This window comes from Lithobates pipiens, unplaced genomic scaffold (genome assembly GCF_037356315.1).
Source record: "Lithobates pipiens isolate NorthernLeopardFrog02 unplaced genomic scaffold, aLitPip1_a1.2 Scaffold_23, whole genome shotgun sequence".
In the NCBI taxonomy this organism is placed as follows: domain Eukaryota; kingdom Metazoa; phylum Chordata; class Amphibia; order Anura; family Ranidae; genus Lithobates; species Lithobates pipiens.
In genome coordinates this window covers 67,073,904-67,092,743 of record NW_027507785.1, presented here as the reverse complement: position 1 = coordinate 67,092,743, position 18,840 = coordinate 67,073,904, and positions in this window count along the sequence as shown.

The following is an 18,840-nucleotide window of genomic DNA, read 5'->3' as shown; positions in this document are numbered from 1 at the left end:
GTCCGCTGAAAACAAAGTATGACGACAGAATTACGGAAAATTTCGAAATACTTAGTACGCCAGACTGCACGCTGAAAAAGTCAGCTGAAGCCCACACACGAGCGGACCGCCCGTGTGTACGCGGCCTAAGATATACAGATTTATATAAGGATTTCTTATGGCTCAGACAGTTCTATTCCCCAAATAGGAACTGGTGACATAAAAAAACAGAACGTGCCTTTGTAAAGATGCCTCTCAGACACAGCCTTTACCTTCCTCTGTGTTGTCATTAGCAGTTTATCTTTAAAATGTTGCTGTCTGATTGGATGATATAGCCTGAGGCGGCAATGATAGTGGAATGCATACATCAATGATTTCTTCAGCTACTTCCCCAGACTCCTTGCAGGCTGCTCCCAAGGCTGCATCTAATGTCCGGATCTGTGTCACGAAACATGCCACTGTTTTGCTTCCAATTTATTTGTGCTGTCTGCCCTGAGGATATTCATTGCTGTGCCGAATACACCTAGAGAAGTTTATTGAAGTCACTGCTTATGCATAATAAAAGAGATTTTAATAAAAATGCAGTGACAGGTTCAGTATAAGATGCTGTCTGGCAGTATGTGAATGAACTACAATTGTGCTGTGTATATGTTCTGACCAATAGTCCATTGTGGTGCAATTGATCTGTAGAATACATCAACCCCTAAGTCCTGGTCAGGGATAGATGCATTCTGCAGCTTCATTACACCACAATTGGTGTCTAGAATATCTTCACTAATATCTTTAAATTTGGTTTCCCAAGAAAATAGAAGGTTTATTTGATTGGACCCTTCTGTGTAGTAGAGCTGCACGATTAATTGTTAAGAATCAAACTCGCAATTCTTTTCCCTTTCCGATCTTAAACCAGCATTTCCCGATTCTATCTAACAAGTGCAGAGAGTTCTCTGATAGCTGGAAAAAAAAATTCCAGGCAGCCTGCTTTGTTTTTTATCACAACATGGGGGATAACTATAAACAAAGTAACACTTCATTCTTTAGATCAAAGTGATGAACTTCTGTTTGTAGATGAGGGAATTTTAACCACTTAATGACCTTTTTCTGACACTTGCTGCTTACATGTCAAAATCAATATTTATTGAAAATTACTCAGAACCCCCAAACATGATATATACCGTATTTATCGGCTTATAACACGCACTTTCTCCTCCTTAAAATAGGGGTAAAATTGCGTGTGCGTTTTATACACCGATATAGGCTGCCACAGAGAGGACGAGCGCTGCCAAAATAGAGCCGGATCTCCTGTGTACTCGGCTCGCAGTCCCGCTCCCTGGACTTCTCCTAGCATTGACGTCCCGGCATTGGACCGACATTATGTCCATCATAGTGTTTTTTTTCCTGAGACCCTAGAAAATAAAATGGTGGTTGTTGCCATATTTTATGTCACACTGTATTTGCTCAGTGGTCTTTTGAACTCAATTTTTTGGGGGAAAAAAATTAACTTTAATGAATTTAAAAAAAGCTAAACGGAATCTTGAGAAAATTGTAATCTTTCTTCTAAGAAAAAAAAACTTGATTCTCATTTTAGCCAAAATCGTGCAGCTCTACTGTGTAATAATATCAAGGTGTGCTTTCTGACATCACCAAAGGGCCACACATTGAGTATAGAAATGCTACAGAAGACTGTCTGAAACTGCAAACATACTGGAAGAGACTATAATAGCGTATGGACATGCTACAGGAGATATAGACTGCTAGAGGTTAACTCCATTGCCAAAAGCCAGGTGAGAGATTTAAGAGAATAGGTGGTCTCTTTTAATGGCTTACTTTATGTAAAAAAGTGTTATTCTTCTTTCAAAGTCCAGCTCTGTCCAGCAAGGCACATATATATCAGTACACGGTAGTTCAAGAATGCAGTGCTTACATACAGAGGGACTTCCGAGGCAAGCTTCCTTAATCACTTGCCGCCCGCCCTATAACAAATAGACGGTGGCAAAGTGGTTGCATAATCCTGACCGGACGTCATATGACGTGATCAGGATTATGAGCCGCTGCGCGCCCCCGGGGGCGCGCATCGCGGCGATCGTTGTTGCGGGTGTCAGTCTGACACCCGGCAACTACGATCTCGGTAAAGAGTCTCCGACAGAGACTCTTTACCACATGATCAGCCGTGTCCAATCACGGCTGATCACAGTGTAAATAGGAAAAGCCGGTGATCGGCTTTTCCTCACTCGCGTCTGTCAGACACGAGTAGAGGAGAGCCGATCGGCTGCTCCTCTGACAGGGGGGGTCTGTGCTGATCGATTATTAGCACAGCCCCCCCCGAGGATGCCCACACTGGACCACCAGGGACGCCACCAGACCACCAGGGATGCCCAGGACAAGGTATGCCACCCTAGACCACCAGGGATTCCAGTCAGTGCCACAATGGGTGCCAATCAGTGCCCATAATGGATGCCAATCAGTGCCCACAATGGGCATCACTGATTGGCATGCATTATTGATTGGCACTGATTGGCATCCATTAGTACAATATATTATAATACAATGCCGCCTATCAGTTCCCACCTGTGCCGCCTATCAGTGCCCATCCATGCCACCTATCAGTGCCCATCCATGCCCACCTGTGCCGCCTACCCATGCCCACCTGTGCCGCCTACTCATGCCCACCTGTGCCGACTAACCCATGCCCACCTGTGCCACCTATCCATGCCCATCCATGCCAATCCGTGTCAGCTATCAGTGCCAATTTGTGCCACCTATCAGTGCCCATCCGTGTCGCCCATCAGTGCCACCCATCAGTGCCGCCTATCAGTGCCACATATCGGTGTCCATCAATGCCACCTCATCAGTGCCACTTCATTGGTGCCACCTCATCGGTGCCCATCAGTGCCGCCTTATCATTGCCCATCAGTGTAACCCCATCAGTGCATTTATTTTGCCTGAAGTTGGGCTTTAAGTGTGTACCCATGAGGTTTCCCAGAGGTGGCTTCCCTGCAAGGGTGCTGTCCTATCTAGTGCAGTGCACAGGAGTGTGCAAATTTGAAAGTTGGAAAGCATCATGGTGACCTTACTCAGATGTAGAACTGATTAGACTGTGAGCAAACCTATACTGGTTCTATCCGATAGGAACCTGTCCCTAATGCTAGGCCTACCCCTCCCTTACAAACAGGTCTCTGTCCCTGTCTGTAAGTTTCTACATTACAGACTTCATTAAGGTGACCAATAGATAACCCCTTAAACTTCCCAGATGGCTGCTCAAAGCTCGAAACAGAGACTCATGGTCTCCCAAGATGGATCCTGGAGTCCATGCCAGAGGATACATTGATAGTCTGAATGGGCCCTCCTCTGTGCCCAGTAGTGACCGAGCCGAGGGCTATACTGTATGTATACCCCCTTAAACTTCCCAGATGGCTGCTCAAAGCTTGAGACAGAGACTCATGGTCTCCCAAGATGGATCCTGGAGTCCATGCCAGAGGATATATTGATAGTCTGCCAGGCCCTCCTCTGTACCCAGTAGTGACCGAGCCGAGGGCTAAACTGTATGTACTGGAACTCCTTAGTCCAAGATGGCTGAACAAATAACGTGAGAGCTCTCTGTCCAATGAAATTCAGGCTCTCTCTCAGGGTCTCTTTCATTCTCTGTAAGTTCCCACATTACAGGTTTCATCAAGGTGACCCATAGATAACTCCTTATAAGTGCCAGATGGTTGCTAAAATTTTAAGAGAGCTCTGTGTCCAATGAGACTCAGGGTCTTCCAAGATGAAGCCTGGAGTCCATGGCAGAGGACACACACTGATCCTATGCCAGGCTCTCCTCAATGCCAGTAGTGACCAAGCCAGGGTTATACACAACCCAGCAAGAGTCCAAGATGAACACCCAAGTATCCAGAGAGCTTTGTGTCCAATGAGCAGGGCCGTCTTTAATATAGATAGGAAAAAATTTCTTGGGGTCCCCTCATGCAATTTCCCTCTCCACCTACTCTGAGACATATAATAAATAGCAGCTAGACTTAAAACCTGTTTTCTGTATCAGATCAGGCAGCAAATGAGATTGGTTGCCAGCAGTTACAGCATATCATTACTGCTTACTGACTAGTTGCTAGAGGTTACAGCACACATTACGGCTCACTGATTAGTTGCTAGAGGTTACAGCACATCACCTCCTCACAGCAGGGGAGAATGATATACATAGGAATGCCGCCTTTATTTGCATACCAATGCCGCCGGCCGCAGTTATTTACTTAGTATTGTCGCCGCTATTTACATACGAATGCCGGTTATTTACATTTAAACATAGGTTCTGCAGGTGAGTCATCTGTATACAACAATAGGGCAGAGCTGGGAAGCATTAGTATCAGCACGGCACACTGAGATATTGGGACACAGCACAGGAATAAAACAAGGGACAAGGGAATTTAAACCTGGATAGTTGGCAAGTATGAGGCAGCTGTTTTGGGCCCCACAACAATGACAGGGCCCAGGGCAGCTGCCCCTTTTGCTCTGCCTTAAAGACGGCCCTGCCAATGAGATGTAGGGTCTCTTAGGATGAAGCCCAGAGTCCAGGGCAGAGGACACAATGATACTAAGCCCAGCTCTCCTGTTCGCCAGGTAGCGAACAACATCAGTCATGTGACCACTCTGGGGCATTATTTGTCACAAATGAAATAGTGTTCGGGATGGTGTTCGGAGGCAGGAGAGGTAAGTATTTACAGGCATGCCTTACCTGGGAAACTATTATAAAGCAAAGGGTCACTTTACAAGGTAAATTGCATGGTTGTGGTTTTAGTACCATACCCGAAATAACCATCCCCCAGCTCAGAACATGTTTATGTTGGTGATGGTTCGGTTCTTGAGCCAGACACAATATGTAATAGGTCAGAAACCTGCCACCCCCTGCTTGTCTCCTTGAATGCTGATTACTGAATGCATAGACACAACACTGATCATGCAGCTTTCGTGGGACCACTGCCAGACCAATAATCAATAATTGAGCTGGCTGGGAGTGACCTTTATATCTTGAGAACATCTCACACTGTGAAACAGAGGAGGACAGCTGGTTAGGAAGACACTCCGGCATTTCCAAGGCAACAAGGCACAATAACAAAGGGATCCCCGATGTGTAATTTATCTTGCACCATGTCTGTTTTTAGATATTTTTTTGTTAAACTGGAACATAAAAAATAAATAAAAAATTGTGTTTTTTTTTAATTCAGAAGAAGCATACCATGTCTCTTGTGCAATAAAGTTACTTGGCTGCCTGTCTGCACCCATCAAAATATGTAGGAACTAAAGGGCATGCGTGGGACTGACATTATCTGCGTACACACGGTCGAACTGTTTGACGTACTTAGTCCCTTGAAACACATTTCAGCGGACAATCCACTCATGTGTGGGCTTCAGCGGACTTTTTCAGCGTGCAGTCCGGAGTACTAGGAATTTCGGATTTTCCAAAAATCTGTCCGTCGTACTTTGGTTTCAGCAGACAATACTGTCGTCAGTAGGCTAGTTCGACGGACTAAGAATGGCGCATGCCAAGAAAGGATTTACACGGCGGAAGGGTGCTTTGCTGTGTCTTGGACTTCCTATTTCTAGTCCCGTCGTATGTGCTGTACACGTCATCGCGCAAGCTTTCGACGGACTGTTTGTGTATCCGTGTGTGGTCAAGTCCGTTCAGTGGAAACTACGACGGACTGTCCGTCGGATTGTATGACGGACTAAGTAGGCCATACAATCCGCTCGTGTGTACGCGGCATTAGCCTTGCCAATCAAAATGGCCGATGACAATTAGAACCCGAGAGGAGACCAGATAAAGACGTCAGTGGCCGATGAGTGAGTTCTGGGACACCACAGCACTGGAGTGGAGGTGAGTATTGTTTTAAAGAGCAATGACAGGTAGCAAGCAAAATCAGCCAACTAATTCTATCTAGCAGACATTACAATTAGGTATGTAAGTCCACTCATTGCCTCTTAAAGTCCAACTACAGGTTTAAACACCCAACTCTCTCCACACTCCACAGGCTGCCTTGCACATTCTCCTTCAATCCTGCTGGCCTGTCCTCTTCCAGGTTAAATAATGTCCAGAGTCATTCAACCCACTTGCTGTTAGCATAGGCTGTCATGGACACACCCCCTGGGATGGGTGGACAGGGCCAAACAAAATGTGGAATTGAGCTTTAAAGGATAAATGTACAAGATACAAATATGTGCAGCCTACTGCCTGTTAGCGCAACACATGCTTCAAGAATAGCATCCCAATGTAAATGTATGGTAGCTGCTATCACAGTACCATGCACCATAACCACAACACACCAAGCATGCATTGTGGTGCTCAGCATTGTTAAAAATACTTCATGTGTTGAAATATCCTGCTAACCCCCATTCACATATAGCATGAGTATAGCCAGGTGATTTAGAGGCTTTTTTTGTGCACTTGTATGTATAATTTATAGTACAGGAACAGAATCACGTGTTTCGCCCCCGAAGATGTTTAAATGGGAGTGCCTTACAAACATGAGTAAACACTAATTTTGCAGATGCTTTTATTCACATCTTTGGGGCTAAAACATTGAGTGATTCTGCTCCAAAGAAGCTCATGTTGCTTTTTGAGTCTTGCGTGACAGTTGACACAACACTCAGGTGTAAGCAGGCACATTAAGGATAAGGCCCCTCTCAGACAGACGTTCTGATCAGGTCCTAATAAGAAGGTCCATTCATTCCTACAGACAGGCGGGTGTAATGGAATTGTGTCGCCTACCTCTGGGTAAGTTCAGGCATGCTCAGAGCAACAGGAGAGGGCTCTGTCCTCTTCCGTTTAGGTGGAGCTGATTGGTGGTAGCCAAATGTAAATGGACAGCGTGTACTCCCGACCACCCATAGAGCAGGGTGGGCTCTGCATATACTGAATGTGCCATCTGCCCCTTCTGCTCCAATTAGCTAACAGATTCCCTGCTGATCATAATGGAATCTCCCCCATATGAAAGGAGCCTAAAGGCTCATCTTGAGCATTGTCATCTTGAGGCTTCATCTTAAAAATTGTCACTCTTCTAGAATTGGCGCAACAGAACGCTCAGGTGTGCATTTGTCAGGAACCATGAAACAGACAGAGACAGAAGTACAATCAAATCACACTGGTTTATTAATAAAAATAAAAAGGTAAATAGGAAAAAGCATAGTCAAGCATAGCCAGGGTCCAGTAGTCAGATCGGGTAGTCAGCCAGTTCAAAGTTCATAAACCAGATCGGGTAATCAGCCAGTCCAGACGTCAGGGATCCAAGGAGAGCAACTGCAAGCAGGATAGAAGCCAGGAGGGATGTCAGCAAGCCAGTCTTGAAACAAACAGCAGGAGATGGTTCCTAGTGATGTGACCAACGCGAAGGCAAAGGAAAGAGTGAGCTGGAAGGCTTTAAATAGGCAGGTCAGACGAGCATCATCAGGGACAGCTGGTAACTGTGGAAAGAGAAGAGAGCTGGCAATTAGCCGACAGCTGAGCGGCCATCCCAGAGGAGGAAGGGCTAAGCCAGCCCTGACAGCATTGGAGATGCAGCATTCCACAGGGCATGAAAACACACGTGTTACAGTGGAACTAAACCTAACTTGTAGAAAAATGCAGGCCGTCAGCTCATTATTGCAGAAGAGACATCCTGTGTGCATTCCCAGCATACTCCGACTGTGCCGGAATGACTGACTCCCGTGTACATGCGGTGGATGATGTCATCCCCCACCAGTCAATCAAGAGTCTGAAAACCAAGCATCTGGAGATAAGTTAACAGCGGCTGGTGAAGGATGTACCTACATCGCTGGAAGGCGGAGGTGATAATATTCGTGAGTTTAGTCCCCCTTTAATGCATTCACAAGTGTAAACAAAACTCTGTAGGTCTTTTACTTACCCTTCTGGGCAAAACATATTTTAATCATATGACTGTTATTTATTTTATTACAGGTACTTAGATAGCACTAACAGTTTATACAGCACTTTACATATTGTACATTAACATCCAGGGCTTACAATCTAAGGTCCCTATTTCACATACAAATACTAGGGTCAATACAGACAGGAGCCATTTGACAATTTTGAATGTACCGCCCACACTTCGGGATCAAATACATCCACATCTCAGGAAAGAATACTTTGAAAATTGCAAGGAAGGAGACATTAAGGATGGTGTAACACATATGTCATAAAAGCATACATTTTTTATTATGCATCAACTTTAAAAACACATGAATACACCAAATGTTAAAATCATACAAGAAATATCGTATACAGTAATATTTGATGTCGCCCAACATGTTTCGCCAATAGGCTTCTTCAGGAACTGCAAAGCATTATATGCATTGTCACAACTATAAAGTCATAAATACAGAGTACTAAAACAGTTTTTCTTGCACTAGATTGAAAATTTCAAGGAAGGAGCCTTTAAACATGCCATAACACATATGTCATAAAAGCATCAATTTGTATTGTGCATCAACTTTAAAAACACATGAATACACCAAATGTAAAATCATACAAGAAATATTGTATACAGAAATTAAAGTTGTCGTTCAACATGTTTTGCCAATCAGCTTGTTCAGGAACTGTAAAGTCAGGGATCTAACCAGCGGAGGTGACGCTTGCAGAGCAACCTTGTGGGTCAAGCCAGGGACTGACCCGGTCAGCAGGGATGAAGCTTGAGAAGTATCTGGAGTGCCAAGCTAGGGACCCAGCGGGGAAGCATGGGTGACTGTTGCTAGGGGGTTCCTCGTAGTCTGCCTCCTTCGGCGCCTGGGCTCCTGACGTTACTTTCCTTGGCGCAGGAAGGGAGATCGCCTCTCCCTCTTGTCAATCATCTGGAACATGTGACAGGTCCCAGATGATTGCCCGGCCAGGCACGGTTCGCAGCGCCGCTCGCGCTTGCTCAGTGGGTGCCTGGCTGTGAAGCCAAAGCTGGGTGGCCACAGTTAAAATGCTGGCACCGCCGAGCGGAGGGGGAGATGAGCGGGGCTTCGATCGCCCGCATCCCTGGACCCTGGGACAGGTAAGTGTCCGATTCTTAAAAGTCAGCAGCTGCAGTATTTGTAGCTGCTGACTTTAAATTTTTTTTTTAAGCGGAACACCGCTTTAAGTGGTTAATTTACCGCATTGTTCACACCTGCCTAAAACTTTTGCAAAAGTACTGTACATATACAAAAGTCCACTTTAATAAAGTGTTATAATCATAAACCCGAAAGTCAAGGCTTTTTTCCACCCATCGTCTTCATGACATGTGTTGTTTTCATTGTGAAGTGTCATATTGGCGCTTTTAGACATATGGTCATTGAAGCGTGAACAGGGGCACAATCGCTGTCCCGCAGGCTCGCTCCTGCATCTCATGGCCTCGCCGGAGCGGGTGTTCTGTCTGTAAGGGCGATCGGGGCTCCGCAGGTCAGAGAGGCGGCAGCTGGAAGTCTGTCACAGGCATCCATGTTTAGCTACAACTAGGAAGAGGGTGAGCGTGTTGGCAAAAGATAGCTGGCAGCTGCCACAACCCAGTCACATCCGTCACACAACACCAACCAGTAATGACAAGAGCAAGGAGGATTAACCTGTTGGATACACTATGGATTTCATGTCACTTGGTGGTAAATTGCTTTCAAGAATGGGAATAATCGTCCTTTGGGGAACAGAGGAGCCTGTAGAATGAGGCACAACAAGAAGGAGACAGTAAAGCTTATGTAAACCCAGAATCTATTTTTCTGAAGGCTTGCATGATGTCTCACTATATACAGATTAAAAATATATATATATATATAAAAGTAGATGGACACACTATATTGCCAAAAGTATTGGGACACCTGCCTTTACCTTTGCCTGAACTTTAATGATATCCCAGTCTTTGTCTGTAAGATTCAATATTGAGTTGGTCCACCCTTTGCAGCTATAACAGCTTCAACTCTTCTGGGAAGGCCGTCCACAAGGTTTAGGAGTGCGTCTATGGGAATGGTTGACCATTCTTCCAGAAGCGCATTTGTGAGGTCAGGCACTGATTTTGGACAAGAAAGCCTGGCTCGCATTCTCCGCTTTAATTCATTCAAAAGGTGTTCTATCGAGGTCAGGACTCTGTGCAGGCCAGTAAAGTTCTTTCACCCCAAACTCGCAAATCCATGTTATTATGGACCTTGCTTTGTGCACTGGTGCGCAGTCATGTTGGAACAGGAAGGGGCCATCCCCAAACTGTTCCCACAAAGATGGGAGCATGAAATTGTCCAAAATGTCTTGCTATTCTGACACCTTAAAGTGGTTGTAAACGCTTACAGACCACTTTGACCTACAGGTAAGCCTAGATTAAGGCTTACCTGTAGGTGCAAAGAAATATCTCCTAAACTTACACGGTTTAGGAGATATTTGCAAAAGACAGACACCACTGTCTACGGCGCATGTGCCGTAGACAGTGGCGCACAGGCGCACTGAGCATGCCTTTGCTAACGGCGATCATGCCGTTAGCAGCGGCTAACGCGTGCATGCGCGGGAGTGACATAATCGTGGCTCCAGCCAATCACAGCGCCAGAGCCGCGATACCCGGAAGGAAGTTGGACGCTTTGTGGAAGAGGGGACAGCGGTGACTTCGCTGGCTCCTGTGTCAGGTAAGTGACACATAATGGGCTACTATGCAATTCATAGTAGCCCATTATGCTTTACAAAGAGGAAGTAAAACCCATCAGGGTTTATTTCCTCTTTAAGAGTTCCCTTCACTGGAACTAAAGCCCGACCCCTGAAAAACAATTTGTGAGGTCAGGCACTGATGTTGGATGAGCAGGCCTGGATCGCAATCTCCGCTCTAATTCTTTGTGCCTGGCTGTGCAGAAGTGGGGGATCCCTGTTGATCTGCAGACCTTACGTGGGGAGTGCTACAACTAGCTTTAGCTGTAACATTCAGCTTCAATCCAGAGAGTTACCCTGCAGTACTTTTTTCTGCCACTATATGTCCTCAGTACATACCGCCCAACATCTTAAGATGGGAACGAGGGACACCTACTAGCACATGTATGTAGGCATAGGATATTAACCAAGAATTAAGGAGAATTAACCAAAAACAAAAGATTAATTGAATCCACAAGGGCTATTTTTACCACTACTATTAAAAATTACAAATGCAGAAATTTAGAATTTAGATGAAAGGTTTAGCTCTGGGAAACACTTTTTGAAAGATAAAAAGTGCATTTTATACACAACTATATAGATCAGACCAAAATGAGGGACAAATGAGGAGGAATGAGGGACAAATGAGGAGGAATGAGGGACAGAGGGACATTGCTTCAAATTAGGGACAGTCCCTCCAAATCAGGGACAGTTGGGAGCTATGTCAGTCTGATTCACTTCCTCTGAGCCCATGTCATCCTGGACCCATCCCTGCCTGTGCATGAACAGTGAAAGGAGAAAGCAGCACAGTGATGAGCTCATCCCTCTGTCTGCTCTCTCCTCCTATCAGATGTTTTTTGTCAGCAGATGAGCTGATTGACTCCATGTGCTGCTTCTTCCTCTCACGCTCCAGGGACTTACACAGCTTGTATTTAACCACTCCAATACCAGGAACTTTCACCCCCTTCCCGCTCAGGCCAATTTTGAGCTTTCAGCGCTGTTGCATAATTGTGCGGTCATGCAACACTGTACCCAAATTCTATTTTTATAATTTTTTTCACACAAATAGAACTTTCATTTGCTGGTATTTTATCATTACTGTTTTTTTTTTTGTTTTTTTTTGCTTAATAAATGAAATAGACTGAACGTTTTGAAAAATTGCAAATTTGTGATATAGGTCTAAAGCCCCGTACACACGAGAGGACTTATGTCCGACAGACTTCCGAAGGAGTTCCGTCGGAGTTCTGCCGGAGTTCCGACGGAGTTCTGACGGACTTTTCGGCTGAGCGGACTTGGCCACACACAATCACACTAAACTCCGACGGATTCGAACGTGATGACGTACGACTGGATTCGAATAAGGAAGTTCATAGCCAGTAGCCAATAGCTGCCCTAGCGTCGGTTTTAGTCCGTCGGAATAGCATACACACGAGCGAATTTTTCGAAGGGACCGGGTCCGGCGGAGTTCCTTCGGAAAAATTTGAAGCATGTTCCATATTCTAAAGTCCTTCGGACTTTGGCGAGTCAAAAGTCCGTTGCAGCCCACACACGATCGAATAGTCTGACGGAATCAGTCCGTCGGACTTTGGATGTTGAAAAGTCCGCTCGTGTGTACGGGGCTTAAGTGTCTCTCTCCTGAACTGGAGGTATTGATGTCTGTTCTTTGTTGCTATCAACCATTTAAACATTGAAACTGCAGCAGTATTCTATAGGATTGGAAATCAGCCTTTTGGGGTCCCTTTTTTTAACCTACTCTTTTGAGTGAGTTTTCTTCTCTTGTTCCTTTTTTTATTATGTAAATTTTGGCTATTATGTTTTTCATGTCCCCATGGTGACCTATATACGCTGTTGGCCTCCCCCTGGCTTTGACAATGTGATCTCTATCTCTGTTATTGAATCTGCAATATATCACGTGTTGACTCATGTCGTTTAGTACCTATTTTGTTAGGGATGTGATGTTGTATAATATATTTGTATAATTAATTAATAATAAAAAAATTTTTGTTTCTTTGTTAGTTTACTAGTCACACAAATCTCTCGCTCTAGAAGAAGCGTGTTAAAACACGCGAAACATGTAGAGCTTTCTCCTTCTCAAGCAGTACACCTAATACCGCGAGTAGAATAATCATATTTTGAAGATTATGTATTAAATGTTTACTATCTACTTTCAAAAGTAAAAATGTGAAATGGCGGTATAGTCTGTATATTATGGAGTATAGGGGTCCTGCTGTGATTAGATGTTCTTTTAGCAATCTCTGTTGTTTAGTACAATGGAAAAGATAATATGTTCTTAATAAAATGTTGATTTTTATCCTTATTCCATGATTGTTATTTTATATATGATGCCTAAAAAGTCCAGAAGCCCCACCTTTTGTCTTTTTTGTAGAATATTAATTGGGAGGTGGCACTTATTATACCTCTATGTATCCACAGCACCACTGTGTGTGAGATACATTCTCTAATTAGCATTCAGATCCCACTGAAGGTGGAACAGATGGTGCCGAGGGACAGGAGGAACATGAGTGCCAGCAGGTATTGATAGCAGAACGTAGACTCGGTGGGTCAGGCAGGGCACCAGATTAGGAACAGAGGCGATGCAGGGTAGACCAGCTGAGGTTAAAGGTGCATTCTGCTGGAACTGTAAGTTCTGGATGTGTGACTTGTCGGAGCTCCCAACAGGCTTGAAGCAGGAATACACCATGACAACTGGAGCTGGGATGAAGGACAGCCAGAGCAGGCACTCGGGAATAACATGGAGGCAAACTGGAGAAGGAGGCATAGTCAGAGGGGAAGCCAGGGTCAGCAACAAGCAGGCAATGGGGTACCAAAGCATCAAACAGAAATGTAGTCAAGATTAAGTTGAAGTCAGGAAGAGATGAGCAGAAACATAAACAGGCTCCCAGGTCAGGTCAATAACAAACCAGGTAAGAAGTGGATATCATGCAGGATACAACCAGGGCACAAAGGAACGGCTGAAGACCAGTCAGCACTGAGCTCCTGTGTGTGCGCATGTAGCACTGCCCCCTTGAGTGCTCCTTTGATTTACCTGTACCTGTGACTTACCCACTGCCCTTACCCCTTACTCCAACCCACCTGACACTCTGAGTTCAGACATCTTCTTGCAAACACCTTTAAAAGATATTCCAACACAAGTCAAATAGATATTCACTTAAGTTTTAATGAAGTAAAGATATGTGCACAAGGGGAGGGTTCATGGATCAACTGAGTTCTGAATAACAGCCAAACTCGGGTGAGGAACCCCCCAAGAACCAGCTTGATTACAGTTCAAATAGCACAAGTGCAGGATATACATATATACAGTTAATGCCAACTAGAGAATAAACGGGTGTTTGTAAAGATTCCACTAGATAATGTAATATGTTACCATGCTAAAGGGGAATCCCAGGCCAGCCTATTAAACCTCTACATCCTAATTAGAAACCAGATAGAATAGGAATAGAATAGGGGCCATTTAAGCAACAGCAGTGTCCAGGGCGCAGGCCTGCGGTAATCTTCACTGGCAGTTGGAGCTCATTTGATTATATCCAAGAAATGGCACAGTGATGTGATGATAAGCAGGGAAACTTAATCTGGTTAGTGATAATCCTTACAGTAGCTCAGGATATGGATGTCTATGTACAGTGTCTTATGTAATGCAATAAAGTGTTTCCATGGGCAAGGTGTCTGTACACAATGTTCAAACAAGATGACCAGATAGGGATTGTGAACGATGGGCGACTTCCCCCTCACCAACTGCAGAACTGGATAAAAACCTCCCAAACAGCGATCCTGGATGAGATGTCCTTCTGCTAAGCGAGCGGTGATGGCCGATCGGCTACTGGACACGGATGATCGTTGGATCTGTCTGATGAAGTGGTACTGCGGTGAAGTCTCGTGAACAGCAAGCAGAGTTGGCCAGGCTGAAGTCACTGGATTGCGGCGTGGTAGGCCGCAGCCCTCTCGCCTAGCAGGAGAGAGGTGTTCACTCAGTGAGGCCCAGGAAGAAGAGAGCACAGGGTGGATCTGCTGCCTCTTTCATAGTTTCTTCCAGAAGTCTGTTGGTGTTGCAGAGGGGCTTCTGGGGACTGGGATGTGTAGTCCAGGGGGTAGTTTCACAACATCAGATCGGCTGCTCAAGAGACTACTAGTCCCACAATCTCCCTTGTTTGGCTTAAAGATATGATGTCAGTTACTGGAGCGCAGCACTAGAGAGACACAGGAATATATGGAAAGGGGTGGTCCTCGGAACTGTAATCCACTGTCGGCTACACACGCATTCCTGCGCATATGCATGTGCCTGGATACCAGTCCATGGGCAATACCATGCCTGTGTGCACGTCTGTGGGCCCAATGTGTTGCAGTAACTTCCTGACAGGTTGTTTTGCCAGATAGTCCATGATCTCCGCCGCTGTCTTTTCAACCCCTAGTAGTAGTTTTCAGGCTCTGTGGAATGTGTGACACAGCAGTGCCTACCCACAGGACATAGTGACTACGTGTCACAGAATTTAAGGAAGTAAATGTGTAGGGATCTTCACAGAGTACGTTTACAAAATTCAAGAACGTTCAGAGTAATAGGAATAGGCTAGAAATAATTAAAATACAATAAGGAAATGAATATATGATTTTACATTTTGACCATAGTTATGTTTTATGAAAACTGTATACAGTGAGACATGATGCCAGATTGACTGAAAAATCAGATTTTGGGTTTCCGCACTCTTTAATCTACCTGTATAATGAGATAAAAAAAGCTCTTGTCTCCTTTTGCGTAAATGGGATGATAAATTTCCTAAAGTACAACTTTTTTTCCTACAGGCTTTTGTTAGCAATATAAAAATAGGAGCAGAGTGTACATTGCAATTACATTTACGTAATACTGGATATTCTGGATATGCCAGCTTCTATTCATGGCATGTTCAAAGTGCTCTTTTAGCATTAGCGATGCTGGCGCTGTCAAATTTTATTTCAACTATCAGGGATTTAGCATAATTTAGATGGGTGATCTTAAAATGTACCTGTCCTGTCAAATACTATATAATTATTATTATCATTTAATTGCAGGCAAAGCCCCCTTGTCCTACAGTGTAATGTGTACCACATTCAGGGGCCGCTGAGGAACAATGATGTTTCTATACCAAAACCAGATGTATAGATAGGCATATTAACGGTATAATGTGATTTCTGTCTAATCTGTTAATATCCTGTTTCCCTTTCTCTTTTCATTATCTCTTATCAGATGATCCAGTGGGAGCTTTCATTCAGACATATGGAGTTTTAAAGCTAGTTGCTCTGTTGTGCATTCCATTTTGCTCTGGGAATCCTTTGTCATCTATTAAATGTTTGTTTGTAAACAACAATTCTGTGGAGATATTCTGTATTTACTATATGTTCTCCCACTCTTTTTTTTTTTGGCCCCTTTCACACAAAAGGTCTGATCAGGTCCGCCTGTCAGTTTTTCATTTGAACCTGATTGAATGGTCCATTCACATCTTTGGAACCCTATGGAGTTGTATCTGTTTACAACCGCCTACCTTCATTCTGCTAAAAAAAAAAACATTCCTCTCCACCTGTGGATCTAAACCATAATTGCATGAAACATAAGTTGCTAAAGCATTGAGTATCCTAAACAATTACCTTTTTTTTTCATATAATAATGTTTTAGTGTTTTCTTTATCCTTTTTTCATTTTCAGTTTTGCTGATCATCTCCATCCCTTTAAAGGTGAGCTTCAGGTACGATCTTAATTGCATGGTTACATTGGTCCAGCTTGTGGGCAGTATGCAGTGGGCTTGGCACTGTTAGTTCCATGGACGCCACTATCACGGATGGTCAATATACACTGATGATATCATAGCCCATTATCCCAATTGCACCCTACAGTCCTGTATCAATTTACTCAACTGATGGTTTGAATCAGTCACTTCACTTGCCAGGGTGCTGCTTGTCTCTTCCTCTGGAGGTGTCAAGAGTATGGCTTCTTGTAAGCTTCTTTGGGCTGGATTCTGTTCTGGGGAAATGAAGATTGATCATGGATCCCTCTGGACAATTTAATTTCTTTTACACTTCTATTTATAGGATCTCTATCCCAAATTCCATCTTTTAGTGAGTAAATAATCCCCCTGAGGAAGACCATGACTGTACAGGTCGAAACACATTGGGGTATCAATGTGGCTGGCATTCTGTAATGTAATGTAATGTTTTGCTCCACTGTATCAATATCGCTATATGTGATGGAATTGCTTTGTAATGTATTGTATAACCAGACCTCATATTTTATAGTGGTTGTAAACCCTTTACAACCACTTTTTGCTGCAGTTAAACCTATAATAAGGCTTACCTGTAGCTACCCTGGATATCTCCTGAACCTGCATGGTTTAGGAGATATCCCCTGTATCTGCATGTGCCGATGTCATACGCACTGAAGCAATGGCACGTACCTGCCGTTGCTTCAGTTAGACTGTTGCATGCATGGGAGTGATGTTATCTCGGCTCCAGCCAACCTCAGCACTGGAGCCTGCTACACCTGGATCTAGGTGAGGGAATCAGATAGTGAAGCGTTGCGGCTTCACTTCCCGGTTCCCTACTGCGCATGCGAGAGTCGCGCAGCGCACTAGGAATGGTCCGCACTGTATCTGGGACTCATGTGTGTCCCAGCAGACAGCGCGGCGGGACAGGAAACGGCATAGACTCCCGTGGGAGCCTATGCCCGGAAGTGGGTGCAGATACCTGTCTTAGACAGGTATCTGCACCCCCCTCCCCCCTGAAAGGTGCCAACTGTGACACCGGAGGGGGGGAGGGTTCCGATGAGTGGAAGTTCCACTTTAGGATGGAACCCTGCTTTAAGATCTGAACAAAGCTAAGCAGGACAACTAAGCTAAGCAGGGCAATGATGTGTATAAGATATTTAATAGGTGCAGAATGTACATCCTTGTTTTCTGTTACTGCAGACAGACGGAGCCTTATGTGATGATACCGAAGCTGACATGTCCCTCTTCTATAAGGCATGCCAGACTGGGTTAAAGTGTTAATATGTCTTGGAAGAGAGGGATGCAAGGGCACCAATTCAAGGACACTTTTTATATCCAATTAGTGTGAAAGCCGACACAAGATAGGTGCTTGAGGGAACAAAGGAGATGTCTCAATTGAAGCAATTGAAGTATACCAGGACATGAGGGACATGTGCTGTCTTACCGATAGGGGAATGAATAGCACAATGAAGTCTCACAATAAACTTTGCCTTATAAAGCTGTCTAGCACATGTCAAATAACATTAAGGCAGGATTTGGTGTTAACTTAAAGTGGCACTGGCTTCTTTCTGTATGCTTCCTTGAGTTTGGTTATCCATACATGTTATTCCCCATAGGCCCATCGCAGCCCTATAAGTATCTTCTATGCACTAATTTATGACTTATTGACCATTTTCGATATTTTGGGATTAACATCCATAAAAATATCACTAAATATGAGGCAGCCAAAATAACTGCTTTCATAACCCAAATGCAGTCCCAGCCTTTTATTCCAAGCTCTTTGGACCATATCCCTAGTCATATCCCTAGTCTCCTAATACATACTCATTCACTACTTAAAGCGTTTGGCATGTAATTGTTTTTTAGGGGGGGGGGGGGGGCTTCATTAGGAGGGTGACTTCCTGTCCCACTTCCTCCTTTCGCCTTAGGCGGCCCCTCCCTCTAGGCGATCTCCTGGGACACGTGACAGGTCCCAGGAGATTGCCTGTCCACTCCGGGAGACATCCAGTATTTAAAAGAATTCATGTCATTCTGCTACCAATACAGTTCTGATTAAGATTTTCATTGTTTACACCTTCATAGAACAGTCACTTTCTACTTTTATCTATGTAGGCCTGTCTGTAGGGCTTGGAGTAGGCAAAACTAAAATCGGCGCCCCTCCCCATGTAAATTTTCCTCACCTTTTCTTGTTTAGTGTAAGGTGACCAGATTTTTAAAATGAAATCCGAGGACATATTTTTTTTTTTTTACTAATAATGGCGGCAATCACCGCTCTCTGCCCATTGCCGCTGCCGCTTGCCTCACAGCCTGTCAAGTCTTACTCTCCGGGCCCCCTGGCTGCTATTGGGTGGGGAGCGGAAAAAAATCACTCCGCCAGGGAAGGCAAGGAGATAAGCAGGTAGGTGGCTGGCCGGGACTTGAGCCAAGGCAGAAGAACATGCGAGCGGAGCTGGATGGGCATGCACCCGAAACTGAAGAACTATTCCCTCCGCTCCGACCTGCACATGATCATCAGAAA